Below are 17,426 nucleotides of genomic sequence, written 5' to 3'. Positions count from 1 at the left end.
TACTAACCCAAAATATTAAAATAACTGTATTCTGTTTTCAAAGCTAAAGATGTAGCTCTTTATGCACTTAAAGAAGAAACAAACAAAAACAAAAAAAGCAAACTCCTGATGCCTAACTCCTTGTTGGTAGGAGTTAGGTCACAAGTTACAGGAAAATGGTTTCAGAGAAAAAGCCACACCCTGGCCAAAGTGAAACAACCCGGGCTCACTGCTCAGGCCAGTGAGGCACAAAGGAGTGGGTCGATCTCAGGTCTTCAGGGGCCAGGTTAAAGTTCAAATTCTCATGTGTACTAGATGATTATATGAAAAAAATAATGATGTGGGTTTTATTGTAGCTGTAAGGCATAAACCACCTTATGAAACAGTGATTTCGAAAGTTCTGTGAGTGAAATCATTCACCTACCTTGCTTTAAGCAATACCACATTTGAACTAGTTACAAGAGGCACCAATTATGCTGAAACACCGTTTAAAATGATCCTATATAATCATTATGCCTCTTCATTCCAAGAGATATTTCCCTAAGTGTCTAATAAAATGAGATAGAAAAGTTCTCCTAGGGCTTTCTTATGTGGAGATTAGCATGGTCAGTTTCCTTCTAAAGAAATGAAAGTGAGTAAGATTCAGCCCCTCGTGGGGCCTCTAATCTAAAAAGATGAACAGAGAAGGTGTTATTCTGGTGTTTTGCTGCACAGCACTCTTTCTTCCTTTTTCTGTGGCTCTCATGGAGACTACCCACTTTCATCCTTTTAAAAAAACATTTATTTATATTATTTTTACTTATGAGTGTGTGAGTGGTTGTGTGCAAATGAGAACAGGTACCTGAGGAAGCTAGTGGCCTCAGGTCCCCTCAAAGCTCATATTTGAGGCAGTTATAACCTGCCTATGTGGGTGCTGCAAACCTAACTCAGGTCCCCTGAATGAAGAGCAGTACATGCGCCATCTCTCCAGTGTGCCGCCCCCTGCCTGCATTCTTGAGGCTGGCCATAGCGCTCCTTCATCTCCACTGTCCTAGTTTACACAAATTGAGGACTTCCCTGGGGTGTAGGAGCTTTTTGTGTAAAATCAGAAGAGCAATAAACAAATTGGAGTGAGTTAGCCAAAACCCACCCCATCCTGGGATGTTGGAGCTCCACCCCCCCCCCCCCCCCATTACCCAAAGGGATTGGTTCAGTCATGGGGACATGGTGCTCCAGTCCAGTTCTGAACAGCACATTCGATAAACGCTTGTTGAAATAATTAGGAAAGTCAGTGTTTAAGCACAGTTGCTACATTGGAAGGCTGTTAGCCTAGAGCTGATCCTGGTCAACCTTGTCACTGGAAAGGAAAGGTCTAATGGGGAACAAGCCAAAGCAGACGAAAGCAGAGCCAAGGGCGGGAAGCCCAACCCTTGTAATTTCATTCTGAATGCAATTTGCGTGCCTCAGCCAGTTGTTGTTGTTGTTCTGTGTGTGTGTGTGTGTGTGTGTCTGTGCCATATCATATGTGATGGAGTGAGAGGACAAACTTGGTTGTTGGCCCATCCCTCACACCTTGTGAGAGATTGTCTCTTAGTTGTGTACTGTTGTGCTGTATATACCAGGCTCTCTGGCCGCCCCCCCCCCCCCAGCTTACAAGGTTTCTCATATCTCTGTCTCCCACCTCACCACAGAAGCAGAGGTGTTACAAATGCTCTAGGTAGCTTCCAGATCATCTGGGTTCCGGGATTTTAAACTCAGGGAACTTGTGCAACAAGTGTTTTAGTCACCAAACTATCTTTCTAGCTTTTGATAAATTCTTTTTTTTTTTTTTTTTCCTAAAACTGGTCAGAATTGATTACCTACTACTTAATGTAAGATATGCATAAGAAAAATCAAAGTGATGGCTCTTCCTCTGCCATTAAGTGAGGTGAATGCTCTAAGAGGGACACAACAGAGCTATATTCAGCTGCAGGCTTCAGGAAATGAGCCTAGGGTACTACAAAGTGATAAGACAGCATATAAGCTAATTGGTCACAGAAGAGCATAAAAAACACTTACACAGAGAAACAGAAAGTAGATACAGAAGAGAGTAAGAATCTCCCAAGAAAGGACACGTCCCTCCAGTCTAGGGGGGCAGGATTAGTGACATGGTGAAGTGGGCTGACTGGAGCTAGAGCTACAAGTGTGGTCAGGTTTGTGGAGCAGAGAAGGCCTGGATGGCACTGAGGGAAGGAGCAAGTGCATGTCCTTGTTACACATAAGAAGAAAGAGGAAGACTAACCCCTGCCTTGTGCTCTCAGCCCCTCGGTGACTCTAAGACACTGGAGGAAGAAACTCCACTCTGTGTTTGCTTTGCACATTACTAAATCCATTTGTTCAGTACCAGTACACAGCATGCTCTCGTTTCATATATGCTACCACGTGAAAGACATGCCATTTGGATATAGCATCTCTTCTCAAATTCAAAGACTTGACAAGATGACTTATTTCTGAAATAAAACGTCATTCCTGTTATTTTACTTGTCATTATATGTGTTCTAATTATCTGCTGATTGTATAATTTTTCTCTGGGGTTACTCTCCTGTCTCTTAAACTATGGAGCTGCAGTAAGTGTTGTGCCTAACAGTACAATTAAAGGTGTTCTATTGAATGCAGAAATCCTCCCCTGGGCCCTACCTGTAATCTCCCAAATGAGTCTATCCCTTTAAGATAAATGTCAGTTTCCATTCATATATGTGTAGGTTAATGTGATGCTTAACTAACGTACTTTCTTGCTTGAATTGTGTGTTTCTCATAGTTGCTGAATTATTCCATGGCTTCTGTTTAAACTGTACCAAACTCCTCCCCTAAAGACTTGCACCCAGGAAGTCATGTGTGGCACCTGAGAACTGGTATTTTTTTTTTACAAGCTATGCTTTTCAACCATCAACCCTAACGGTTCTTTAGGCTTCCCTGCTATGGTCTAGCCTCTAGTGATTCAACTGCTACACAAAACTAGCTCCCTAAACCAGTGTCTTCTCCCTTACACACAAACACACACACACACACACACACACACACACACACACACACACACACACACACACGTTTATCTTCAGCACCCAGGCACTCGTAGGCTCATGTATTTGAACACTTGGCACCCACGTTGGCGGTGCGTGGTTCTATATACTGGGACCCTTTAATGCAGTTGATAGAAAATAGTCATCTGAGAAGATGACAGCTCAACTGATAAAAATACTCATATTGGCCTGTGACCTTATCACCGTGGCATTTTCTTGATTGATGAGCAGTATGGAAGGGCCCAGGCCTCTGTGGGTTGTGCTGGTCCTGGCTGCTGTATAGCAAGCCGGTAAAGTCCATGGCTTCTGGTTCAGGCATTGCCTCCAGGTTCAGTTCCTGCCTTGGGTTTCTGCCCTGACTCCCCTTATGATAGAATAAATGCGTCCCTCCCCGAGTTGCTTTTGTCGGTGGTGTTTTATCACAGCAATAAAAACCAAACTAAGATAGCTGCCTTTCCTGTCTTCAGTGTCCTCTCTTTGTGTATATTCTGATATATTTCTTTAAGATCTGTAGTTTCATAAATCTGCTTTAATTACCTCTTTAAAGGTGCAATCTCTAAATACAGTCCCTGACAAAGACACTCAGTGTTAGAGCCTCATCGTATGAATTTTAGGTGGTAGGAATGCAGTCAGTTCATAACACTACCCACTGAAAAACTGGCCAGGCTGCTTGCAAGCAGAATTTACCAGCTTGTAAATTTGACTTGCCTTTTGTCTATAACCCACGCAAGCTGGCCAGTGTCATAGAACTACTTGCTTGCTGTCAGAACACACTGAGTTACCCTGGGTGACCAACCTTTGCGATAAAGAAGTCCTTGTACAGTCAAGTCTAGCACCACAGCAGGTCTACTGACATCACAGGCTTGCAGTGCTACCGTGAACTTGCCTTCTAACTCCTTCAAGCAATCCTTGGGCAACACCTCTCCTTCCCTAGCCCTGCTGTACCTATGGCTCAGCTACTTTGTTCCTAGGCATAGTCTCTGGTCGCCTTCAATTTTTTATTATTATTATTATTATTATTATTATTATTATTATTATTATTATTATTATTATTATTATTATTATTATTTTGGTTTTTCAATACAGGATTTCTTTGTGTAGCCTTGGTTGTCCTGGACTCAGGCTGGCCTCGAACTCACAGAGATCCGCCTCCCCAGTGCTGGGATTAAAGGCGTACGCCATCATACCCGGCTTATTTTTATTCTTAAGAATTTTGTGCATGTACACAAAAATCCTTGATCACATCTACCCTTCATTTCCTGTTCCAACTTCCTCTGCACCCCTTCCTCAGCATCTATCAACTGCTAACAGTTCTTCGGTAAGGGGAGCAGGCCTGGACAAGAGCGCACATCTGTCTATTCAGGATTTTTGTCTGGCTTCATCTTAGGCAGGTAACCACAGGTGGTGCGAGCTCATGGTTATAGTGTCATGTCCAGCAGACAACCTTTCAGCACTTCTCCCATCTCCAGTTCCTGTGTTAGTTCCTCCTCTTCTAAGATGTCCAGCTCTGGAGCCTTGGCTGGGAGTGGAGGAGCACCTGGTAAAGATGTCCTATTAGCACCCTCTCTAATTCTTGACCCTTGTCCAAGTATATGAGTCTACACTGACAGCTGCCCACCGCAAAATAAGCTTCTCTGACCAAGGAGTGGCCCAAGTCTATGGGTATAAACATAAATACGTAGAAGGCAATATGACAACATTACCATTGAACAAAATCACAATGTTTGGTTCTATGCTAGGGCTTGACCTCTCCAACCATGGACTTTTGACTGAGATTACAGTGCCAGGAATGAACTCCCTCCCCCAATGGAGCAGCCCTGAAGCATAATGAAAAAGCTATTAGTTACCCTTTAACAGCTATGCCATGCTTACACCAGTGGTCATGGATCTTCTGGCAGGGTGGTATTATAGCAGGCAAGCTCCAGTGTTGGGTAAAACCATTGGCCTTTCTTTTCCACCAGAAACTTCCAGCGCTATAAAGGTAGCCAGCAGGGAAGAGTCTCCTTGTTGGTCTCTGCTTTCTATATGGCTGATATCCCATGTCACCTGATCTGAGTATTTTCCTCCAAGTTTGCTGCCACATACCATCATCCTTAACACAGGACTCCTCCTCATTTCTGCTTCAGAACCTTTGTCCCCATCCCATGGCCAGGTACCCTCTATGTGCAGCTCTGTGGGTCTCACTTGTGGCTCTCCATATTCATTAAGTGCCCACTTTAGTAGAAATCATCTTATAAGTTGTTAATGATTTAAAATATTCTGAAAGCTGCAGTTTTCAATTTTACAAACAAAATTACAGGGATACAACATATGACAGTTTTTAAAGGTCAGGTAGGCTAAGCTAGAATACTATATCTTAAAGGCTTCTAGGAAAATTTAGATGGTTTTCTGAAGCCATTTAAAAAACTCTTGATTATGGATTCTGCTAAAATTAGTTATGTGACTATAAGCATATAAATCTCTTGAAGTTTCTGTTATTTCCCCCTTAGAAAACAGAAACATTGTGTATGCCATCCTGAAAATCTACATGACATGTTAAGCATGCTCAAATGATAGAATATTTGAGCAGAGGGGAAAGATCTGATAACCCACCTAGATATATTTTTTCCAATATATCTGGATATGTCTCCACCTAGGACACAGGATAATCATAGTCACTGATTGTTTTTAACATGGTGTCCTTGTTAAACTTCCTTCATCATTTTCTTTCTTTGATGTTTACCTTTTCTGTCAACTAAGAGCCTTGTGGAATAAAGTGGCTTCATGTAAATACAGTTCAAAGATGAAGCTCCTCCTTCATATACATTCTCCATGCTTGACGTTAGCTTAGAAATTCCACAATGCTTTCAACTCTCATGTGTGTGTGTGTGCACGTGTGCACATTGGTGTTTTATCTGTATGTGTGTGTACTCTAGAGTGTCAGGTCCCCTGGAACTGGAGTTACAGACAGTTGTGAGCTGCCATGTGGGCTCTAGTAATTGAATCTGGGTCCCCTGGAAGAGCAGCCAGTGTTCTTAACCACTAAGCCATCTCTCCAGCCCCTAAATAAGTATTTTAGTAACTCTTGTAAACCCTAAATTAGGTAGGTTCAGTTTGAAAATAAGGGGTCAGAATGTTGAAACATCCCAAAATGTATGTTCTTACTTCTGTCACAGCACTCTCCAACCCTTACCCGCCATATACACTTTTCCCTTCTGGAATCTTCAGTATGTCTAGATTGACCCCCAAAAAACCCTAAAAATAGCTCTTTCCTAAGGATGGGATGCTATAAGCAATGGTGATTTCTAAGGACTAAAGAAAGTTCATGTCAGAAAGAACCTCAAAGATTATTGAACTCAACCCTGAAATTTACATATAAGAAGTTTTTCTTAAGATCTTAATTTCTAATTAGAAACCTACGACTTCCCATGGTGGTGCCATGAAGCTGCTAAATTGTGTTGCGCTCCACTGAGCGGCGGGCTAAGGCGTGCCTGTGCATGCGTCTTGGGTACTTCAGAAACTGAATATTGACACAGTCTTGCGGTCACAGTGCCTTCTCACTGGAATACATTCCTCTTCTGTGCAGACTCCAGTTAGTGCATTTAGTGAGTCCACAGATTTTATATCTCCACAGAATATATTTCCAATCCTGATGATCCCACAGGCCATTCTATGCTCTGTGGTGGAAAAGGTAGGCAACTAGATTCTACATGCTAGTGAATTAAAGCCCCAGTACCAGGAACACGGTTGCCTCCTTTTGAGTTGCTGGGCTGTGGAGTCCCATAGAACCCCAAATGTTACAGGCTATTGCCAGTGTTCTTGATAGCCCTTCAGAACTTGATGGTAAGATCCTATTCCTGAAGAGACTACAGTCTTGAGGCATAGAACATGGAGAACCCTAGCTGATCCCCACATGGAAACGTCACCCCTACTGGCTAGCTTTCATAGTGTGTTGGTAGCACACCTCCACACAAGTAAAGTATTCATCCATCTTAACCCAGCTGGGAACTTTGCAAACCACAGTGACAACTGACCTGATGAGACATGCCCACTGGTGCAATAGTGACACACATGTTATGGAAGTAACTGATTGCTTTCCGTTTAGATCTAAGGCTTGCTCCATGAGATGGAATCTATACCTGACACTGTGGCTAGATAGGTCATGGGCCCTAAGGGAAACCTACGACCATCGCTCTCTAAATGACTCAGGGCTATACCTGTAGACCGACCTCCGTGAAGAAACTTCTTGCAGGAGTTCACAGTTCACACAGAGACCCACAACTGGACAACCTGTAGAGACTAGGAAACCCTGACGTGCTCAACCCTCAATGAGACATACCCCCTATTCCAAAGCCTCAGGGATCTTGATGAAGAAGGAGCAGGAAGATGACAAAACCCCTGCGTGGTGAGAAACTGTTTTCCAGACACTGCCGGGCAGATGCACATTAATTCATGGTGATCTTGACAGCCTGCGCAAGGCTGGAGCAAGATCAAGCCAGACGAAATCTCAGCATGTGGTGGCAGATGGGAGGCAGACATGACGTCCCACCAGTAGCTGAGGAGGGTAGGCTTTATTTAATGGCATGGGCCCTGGTGGGTCAGCCATGCCTTTTGGCAAACCTCACGTCCAAGAGTACCTGAGCAACACACATGAGACTGGTGGATTTTTCTTTTTTAAAGAAGAAAATTCAAAGTTGCGTAGGTAGGAAGGTGAGAGTTGAGAAGGTGGAACTGGGAGGTGTCGAGTGTATGTATAAATATGAGCAAAACACATTGTATGAAATTCTTCAAGAATTATTAAAATACTGTATTTTTTGGTTTTTTGCAACATGGTTTCTCTGTGTGGCCTTGGGTGTCCTGGCCTTACTTTGTAGACCAGGCTGTCCTTGAACTCACAGAGACCCACTGGCCTCTGCCTCCAGAGTGCTGGAATTACAGGCATGCGCCACCACATCTGCAAAATACTATTGAAAAAAAAAAGAAAGAATCAAGTGTTCTATTGAAATGTGTGAGACATCTAGTGCTGAGGACCATCGGCCAGGCTTTAAGAGATTCTTGCCAGTGATCAGAGCATCCTAGAAAGCACAGCATGGGCTTCGTGTTGTGTTCAGTATAAAGCATCCATACTTAAACATTTTTCCCTGCACCACACTGGTACAATTCCTCACGGATGTTGCAGTCATGTGCAAGGAAAAGAAATGCTACCTGAAACATGGTGGTTAGCTGGCACTCCCTCCCTCTGTGGCTGGTACCCTAAGCGGTAGAGCATATGCACAGGAGGAGGCAAGAAGTGCCAGTGACATTAGCTTATTCTCAGCCGCAGGCCCCTGCCGTGCCTCTCTGGGACACACACTGATATAGAAAGGTACTGACGACATACACCTTTGTCACAGAATTTCCCCCACTCCTAACTGGACCAGCTCCCAGTGGGAAAGGAGGCAAGTCAGGCTCCAGCACTCAGGCTGGGATGCAAGGACAGAAGACACGGGGAAGCCAGGGCATGATGCTGGCTTAGGAGGATTTGATGTGCTGTGCATTTTGTCTGTGAAATGGCAGGAGATGGACCACTGCTAAGATCTAAAATCAGGATTTGGCAGAGGGAGACCAAAATGGCTGGCTTGCCACTGAAGTTAAGAATGATAGGACTCAGATTGTGGTTTTTGATTCTTTTACCAGATATGGTGGAGTGGGTCTGTAAGCCCTGTCCTCATGAGGCTGAGGTGGAGGTCAATTGTTCCAAGTCAGACTGGGTTGGAGGAAGAGAATCGGTCTTGGAAAACTAAAAATGACAGGAAAACAAAAGCAAAAGCAAAAACTACAACAACAACGAAAAACCAAACAAAAAAGGCAAACCCTACATTTCCTTCTAGTTTATTTCTATTTTTATTGTTTTATTTATATGCATGTCTCTATGTGTGGAGGTGTGTGAGTGCACTTTGAGGTCAGAAAAGACCATCCTATCCCTTGGATGTAGCAAAGGTGACAGGCAATTGTAAGCCGCCTGGTGTAGGTGCTGGGGACAGAGCTAAGTTCCTCTGCAAAAACATTCTTAAGCACCGAGCCATTAGTCTAGCACCAACTTTTACCTTTTTATGCCAGCTTTCTTTCTAGATAGAAAGAGATCCATTTATGGTAAAAGAAAGGATGAGAGATGAGGCATGGGGCCAACTGTTATGTGGCAGTATACACGTGCGGTTGCGTTAGGCCTAGCCTGACACTAGGTCCTCACCACTGACATTGCTTGGGTTAGATACTCATTGCCACTCCCTGGATCTTGAACGTCATTGTCATCCTTTTGTACCTAGGTCAGGCTCTGAGACTGTATCTACATGCTTATGTAACACTGAACTAGCTAAGGACCGGAAGGGCAGGAGACGTATATTTAGCGGTCACTACTCAGTAGCAGTTGTTCTGATAATTGTTTGCCAAACACCACACTGGTAATCTTGGCAGTTACCTCAGTGTGATGACTGAGAATGAGTGATCCACTGCCTAGTTCTATGTCAACTCGACACCAGCTAGCCTCTCTTGAGAAGAGGGAACCTCAACCAAGAAAATGCCCCCACTAGAGTGGCCCATGGGCAAGCCCCTTTCTCCGTTAATGATTGCTGTAGGAGGGCCCAGCTCCCTGTGATGGTGTGATCTATGGACAGTTGTCCCTGGATGGCATAAGAAAGCAGGCTGATCAACCAAGGGAAGCGAGCCAGTGGGTGGCATTCATCCAAGGCCTCTGCTTCAGTTCCCGCCTCCAGATTCCTGCCCTGGCTGAGCTCCTAGCCTGATTTCCTTCCATGCTGATGAATAAGACTGTGGAAGTCGAAGCCAAGTAACTGCTTTCCTCCCCAAGTTGTTTTCCTCATGGTGTTCAGCACAGCAGTAAAATCCCAAACGAAGACAAGCGCTGTCCTTAAAGCAGGAGGCGGGTGAACACACAGAGGATTTTATACTCTTTTATTCTTATTTTCTATACACTCATGCAGTGTTTTGGGATAAGGGTGCTGACGATTGAAAACAAGACTTTGTGCAAATTCAATGAGTGCTTTGCCTCTGAGTTACACTGCCAGCCTCTGTCTTGTATAGACATTGATTTAAACAGAAAAACAAACAAACAAAAACCGGTTGTTCACACCAGCACCAGTTTCTGAGAATCCTCAATAAACTGCTGCCCCTGTGGTTTTAGCAATATGACTGAGACGTGACCACTCAGGTGGAAGGCTGTGTGGAAATCTGTAGCACAGGTAGAATGGCTCCTGCAGTCCCCTGTCAATATACACAGTGTCATAGGCCACCCTCCCTCTGCCCCCACATGCACAAGCAGTCTTGGGGCAAGGTCATTGAGCTGCAGTTCTCAACTTCCCTAATGTTGTGACCGTTTGACATAAGTTCCTCGGGTTGTGGTGACCCTTCCCCAAACCATAAAATTATTTTTCTTCCCACTTCATGACTGTAAATTTGCTACTGTTATGAATCATAATATGAATTTCTGTGTTGTCTTATGTTCTTAGGCAATCCCTGTGAAAAGGTCATTCAACTCCCCAGGGGGTCATGACCCACAGGTTGAGAACCACTGTCATAGAGGCTCATAACTCAGGGCAGATTCCAGTGTCACCATGAGTCAGTTTCCTTTTCTTTAAGATGGGTATAAGAGCAGCGATGGCCATCCCAGTGAACCCACAGACTTCTCACTTGGTTTAAGTTTGGTTTGGCTTTGCTCTTTCCTCTTTCCTCGCCAACTGACATTTCCACACACTACAGCTCTGACCTTATAATTGGAGACTGAAAGCAAGTAAAGATTCCAAGGCAGACAAAGCAAGGGTTGAGATGACTTAACAAAGCATAATGTCATGGCACATATCTGCCTGGCATATATGCAGAATCTGGCATGTATAAGACCGTGACCTGGCACGTATGTAGAACCTGGCATGCGTAGCATAAGACCGTGATCTAAATAACACCAAGGTGAGGAGCTGGCTGACAACTCACCAGTGTGGCCAGGATGGTCTCTAGTCTCCCACTCATGTCAGTGAGGTAATATAAAGATCAGTGATTTCCCCTCTCGCAAGCACCTGAGCACACAGAAACCCCAGCCGCAAGGCCAGTGGACCTTCACAGCGCCCATGGTTTATATTTTCCCCAAGTTTTAAAAGATGGGCATGGTCTCTGCAAACTCTAGAAATTTACAGAAATGAAAGTAAAATTCTCCCACAATCCTCTCACCTGGTGATACAACTCGTGACAAATTTCTCTCTGAGTGTTTTTCTAAAAAGTATGCTTTGCTCACAGCTTTCTTTCCATGTGAATATGTGAAGAAACCACTGACCAAGCTCCTATCAGTGTGCAATGATAATCTTTCTAGAAAGTTCAGGCTTCCTGTGGAGGTCGCCTTGCTCCAGAAAGCTCTGGTGTATCCAGTTGTTCCGCCAAAGCTCTGAAAACAGTGTGATTACTCTGCCTTGCCCCTTGCTGCAGGTAAACCCCAAGAAGAGTATTGCACCTGTAGTCAGATGAATTCCGCATCCTCCCCAAGTCTGCTCTTTGAGCTGCTGCTAGCTGGAATTTTAGCCAAGTTCTGCCCCTTTCTCTAATAAGATAAAATTCTAAAATCCAAACCTTGTGGTGGAACCTGTCTAGCACAATTGTGACATTTCTAACCATTGTTCAACCACATTCTTAGCCCTCACCGCCACCTGACCTCACAGCCACCTGACCTCACTGCCACCCGACCCTGCAACCAGGAAGGAGAGCAGCTAGTTGCTTGTGCCCCAATGCCTGGCTGGCTGGTCTCTGGAGGCATCTTCCCAGCTGGGCATCTCAAAGCTGGGTGGCTCTGTGCTGGCAGCAGGCCCTGCTCAGCAAACAAAGAACAATCAGTACTTTGTTCTCAATTAGATCTACTGTGCCACCCTTGGGGCAGGCACAGGCTCCCTCCTACTGTCCCGTCCTTCAACTTCCTAGTCCTCCGAGTGCTGACACCTGGGAGCTGAGAGGGGAGAGAGCACCTTGCAGTCAGTCCCTGGACAGGCTGCTGAGGCCTTTTGGGACAATAGTTCTTGCTAAAGCCATGGCTCCTCCCACCTCCCATAGCTGGAACAACAAAAGAATGCTGTCATAATTCTTTTTCTGTTTATTATTCTTTAAATACTCCAGTGACTCTTCAGTGCTACTTTTGAGATATCAAACATGAAGCTTCTTCCAAAAGCAATTGGCATTTGCCCCAACTACACGAGCACACGGCCTACAAGGTAATGTGCGTAAACCTAGAAGAAGTTTGAAAGTAAGGATAAGATTGGAACAATCTCTGCCAATGGGATCTTATTGCTAAGCTAAAGTGTTCAGGAAATCTAAAGCCAGAGTGTTCTATTTCTTTTGTTAGAATTTAATTATGTGGGTCTGTCTGTGAGCAGGCATGTGCATGTGTTTGTGGGTTAACTGTGAAGGTCAGAGGTGTTGGGGGCTGCCCAGTGGAGGTGCCAAAATGGAACTAGAGTCCTCTGTAAGAGAAATATCCTATTTTAGTCACTGAGCCGCCACTCTAGCCTCTAAAGTTTGCTCTAGTGTAATGCACTAAGAATCTTTTAGGACTGGGATGAGCTGGAAGTCTGCTCCACAGGGCACTCTTAAAGAAAGCTATATTTGGTTAGAAGATTTTTTTAATACAGTAAAAGAAAATTTAAATCTGATTATGTAAAATTCTCATCAAAAAGAAGAATTTTTAAAATACAGTGATCAGTCCCACCACTGGAAGCCTTGCTCGGTTATAGAAGATGGCCTGTTCTCGATCCTGATGCCCTGCACGCCCCGGGGAGGCCCACTCTTTTCTTCAGGGAAATGGAGGAGGGGTGGAGCTGGGAGAGAGGGGAGGTTTGAACTGGTTGGGTACCGGAAGGAGAGGAGAGAGGTGAGACTGTGGTTAAGATGTAATATATGAGGGAATAATGATAATAAATTAAAAGACAGCTACCACAGTTAGAGGGACAACCTCAGGGGTTCAAAGTCCTGTTCCTCTTCCAGGACCCACACCCACATGGCAGCTCACGATTGTTTGTAGCTTCGGCTCTGAGGGAGTTAACACCTTCTTCTACCCTTGTGGGAACACAAGTGGTGCACAGACATATGTGTAGGCAAAGCATTTACACACGAAATGTAAAAATAAAGTAAAGCTAAGAAGACAGACCCAGGCTTCCTTCTGTGCATTGCTCCATGTTCTAAGGTAGGCTGCATCCGCCAGCTCCTAAAAGCTGGGTGGTTCTTAGCCGGGTGGTGGTGGCCCATGCCTTTAATCCCAGCACTTGGGAAGCAGAGGCAGGTGGATCACTGCGAAGTTCGAGGCCAGCCTGGTCTACAAAGCAAGTCCAGGACAGCCAGGGCTGCATAGAGAAACCCTGTCTCAAAAATTAAAAAATAAAAAATAAAAGAAAAGCTGGGTGACTCTCAACTACGTGTAGCTCCAATGTCAGGGGAGCAAACCCTCTTCTTGCCTCCAAAGGTAACTTCATGCATGTCCCGTGTACGCATACACATGTAAGTCTTGGGGGAAAAAAAAGATGAAACCTACAATGACTCCACTAAGGAGCTTGCACCCAACCAGTCTGTTCAACACTCATTAAATCAGTGACTAAAATATCTGCAGTTCTTCACTCAAGTTCATTTTTCTGAAATACATGTGTTTACCAGAATAGAGGGGAAAAAGAAATCAAGACTACTGTATAACATTACAACTCCAATGACTCTGCCTGGGAAAATGGATTAGAAATAAAAGCTTCTTCTTTATATTTGTTTTAAAAGTTTTTTCAATAAAAATTTTTTTGCCATAATTTCAAAAATGAATTCCTTTCATATTTGGTCATCCATTTTATCTAAGTAAATCTGCATCTTTAACACTCAAAATATAGCTTCAAAAAACTTAACAAGTAACCTGAGTTTGGATCCAGCACCCATGTAAAAGCCAAGCGTAGCAGTGTGTGTCCATAACCACAGCTCTGTGGGGACAGAGGAAGGAGGATCCTGGGGTCTCCAGGCCAGCCAGGATAACTAATGACCACATGTCACATTTAGTGTGAGACCTTGCCTCAAAAACTAAGGTGGCAAGCTGCTGAGATAGACACACCTGTAGCCTCCACATTCACATGCTTGGGCGAGTGCACCGCCACACAGCCGGACATGCACACAGGCATTTGCCACACAGGCCAACACAGAAGGAAGTGGGTGCATAAATACTCTAAAGCATAGCTTGTGTTTTGTTCTGTGAATCAAAACACACATAAGTACCTGCAACCCAGAGAGTCCTGTTGAAAAATAGAACACCCCAGCCCCTCAAAAAGCTCCCTGTATGGTCCATTAAAGCAATATGTCTCCAGGAAATCACTGTTGTGTCTTGGTTTCCGTTATGGATTTGTGTATATATATATATATATATATATATTATAATCAATTGCATTATAAGTATTCTTTTGTGTCTGATGTTTCTCTCAAGACAAAGCACATGTTTATCATATTTATTCACTACTGCACCTTCATGGGAGATTGTGAGCCAGTATCCTGTATCCCATGACATGGGAGGAGTAGCTAACATCTAATGTTACCAACACACCACAACTCACAGATCAGTGCACCAGCTAATGGAGTCTGGGCTAGTTTCAGTTTGGGGCTATTATGAGTTAAAATGTCTTGTGCTGACATTTTTGTGGACACACGTTTTTGTGTTTGATAAATACCTAGAATTGAAACTGCTAGGGCATAGGCATATGATCTGAAATGTTTTTTAAAAACTGAATGTGGTGGCACACACCTGCAATCCCAGCACTTGGGAGGCTGAATCTAAGCCTGTGGGTCACGACCCCTTTGGGGGTCTCATGTCAGCTATCTTGCATATCGGTATTTACGTGACAATTCTTAACAGTAGCAAAATCACAGTTATGAGGTATAAATGAGGTAATTTTATGGTCAGGGGTCAGCACGCATAATCTTATGGTTATGGTCAGGGACTGTATTAAAGTGTCGCAGCATCAGGAAGGTTGAGAATGGCTGCTCTAGAGGAACAGGAGGTGGAGGCCAGCCTGGGCTTCACAACCAGACCTGTGTCACCAATAAACAATGCTCAGAAACTTGCCACATTTCCCCCAAAGCAGCTGCTGCATGTTATATTTCCACCAGGACCACGTAAGAGTCCTGGTACTTGAATGTTCTCATGTACACTTGGTGGTGTCCTTTTTAATTTTTAATTTTTATTTTAGCCATGTGGGTGAGAGTTGAGTTATCACGTAACCACGATTGTTAGTTTTACTGCTCAACTTGCCACAGTCTGGTATCACTGTCTAGACCAGGCTGCCCTTGGGCATATCTGTGGGAGGACAGTCTTCGCTCTGTTAACTGGGAAGACCCAGACCACCATGCAGAGCATCACCCCTGAGCACTGAGTTCTGGATTGGATGGGAGTAGAAACCTGAGCTAAGCATAGGAGGCAGGCACAAGTTCATTCTTTCTCCTCTGGACTGTGGATGGGACCAGCTGCTTCAAGTTCCTGCCTTGACCTCCCTGCAGTGACGTGACCTGCAATTGCAGGCTGAGTAAACCCTTTCACCCAAAAGTGGCATTTGCGAGGGTGTTTGTCGCAACAACAGTAAGTCACTATAGCTTGGATGTATATTTTATTTTTTGCCTTTTAGCTTTCATATTGTCATTTACAGGGGATGTAGCACCTTCTGTGTACAAAACACAGTGTTCACTAAAGTGTTTTGCTCACTCTGGTATGAGTGTCAGTGGTATTTATATGCCTTGAGTACTGTTTAGAGATACAGAGTTCTAGGCCCAACCCTGGAATTGCTGCCCCTGTGGGTGGGGGAGTGGAATTATTAAAGAAAAAAAATAGAGACAAAATTTAAAGGCTCTGTAAAGGACCTTTGAGATCAGCATTAAAAATTATCATCTTAATGTTTTTGTTTTTCTAACAAGTGTAAGGAGGACTTCTTATTCCATCACAGTTTGTTGTGGAAGCCAAGTTACTAAGAGGTGGAGTGAAAAGGCGAGTCTCGGCTTCAAACCCATCTTGAATTCAATTGGCTTCTTGCTTACTGTCGGCCTGACCTTGGACAAGTTGTTGGAAGCCATGCTTGCATTTTCACAGTAGCAAAGCTGATTGCCTCACACATGCAGTTGTCATGAGCCCTGCTTTCTTTTCCTTTTAAAAACTTGAGTTGTTCCTACACACCTTTTAGGATGGATATTGTCAAAATTACACAAGAGTGATTGGTGATGAGGACATGGAACACAGGGAACCTGTGTGTACCACTGGCAGGAGTGCGAATTAGCACCGTGAAAGTCTGTAGGGAGGTGCCTCAAATATTAAAAATAAATATGATGCAACCCATCTAGTAGGTTGTTGCTTAGCTCTTTCCTCTACATTGAAATGTTTCCTTCTGTGGGGAGGAGAAACGGATGGAAGGTGCCCGCAGCTAAGCAAGCATGTAAAGTCATGCACTGGGAAGCTTAGAGACTTAGCTACAGGGCCCACAAGGCCTCTCCACAGGGGCATCAGCAGCAGTGCTCTGGAGGAAAGGTAGCTCTTCCTTGGAGCTGACTACAGGTTGAGCAGGGAGCTCCAGGAAAGCTTTCACCAGCCATTCTGGGGTGGTCTTTTAGACGATAGGACCACTGTTGGGTCATCCATGCCATTGTAAGTTACCCTTCACCCAAAATCCTGTAAGAAACCCCAATAAACTCACTGGCCCACCAATCTAGACTTGGGGAGAACAGTGCTTTTGGTCTGTCATCAATGCCCTCACTGGGGTGAATAGACGCTGGTTCTGATATCCCTAGAAAAAGTCACATTTGGCTCCGTACCTAAAGATAATTAAATACATATCAGATAACTGCTTTCACTTCTATTTTTATTGTGGCATTGTTCATAGCAGGAAAGATCCAGAATTCTCCTACGCTTCTACAAAGAGATAAATGGATAAGGCACATGCAGTGTGTTCAAACAAGTACAGCTTTGCTTTGTTTTGTTTCTTTTTTAATTAAGGAAATCTTGTCATTTGCAACTATGTAGATGGGCATGGAGGACACTAGACTGGGTGTATTAAAATGGGCTCAGAGGCCCCATTTTACATGCACTCTCCTCTACACGGACTGTGAAACAGTGGAATGTCCAGAAGCAGCAAATGTAACAGTGGTTGCCGGGCCCTGGGAAAGGACCAGTGTGAGGATATACTGGTGAGGTGACATAAAACTTCAGGCAGGAGGCGATAGTTCAAGAGGCTCAGGTGTGTAAGCACTTGGTTCCCAGCAGTGGAGGAAGTACATCACTTGGGGAGGGCTTGAGAGTCTGTGCGCTCAACCTAGCTGCAGTTCTCGCTCTGCTTCCTGTCTGTGTTTACAAATCTGATTGCTTAGCTCCCCGTTTGTGCCACCATGCCTCATACTGGCTGCCAG

This window comes from Acomys russatus, chromosome 11 (genome assembly GCF_903995435.1).
Source record: "Acomys russatus chromosome 11, mAcoRus1.1, whole genome shotgun sequence".
In the NCBI taxonomy this organism is placed as follows: Eukaryota; Metazoa; Chordata; class Mammalia; order Rodentia; family Muridae; genus Acomys; species Acomys russatus.
Note: the sequence above shows the minus strand (reverse complement) of the source record.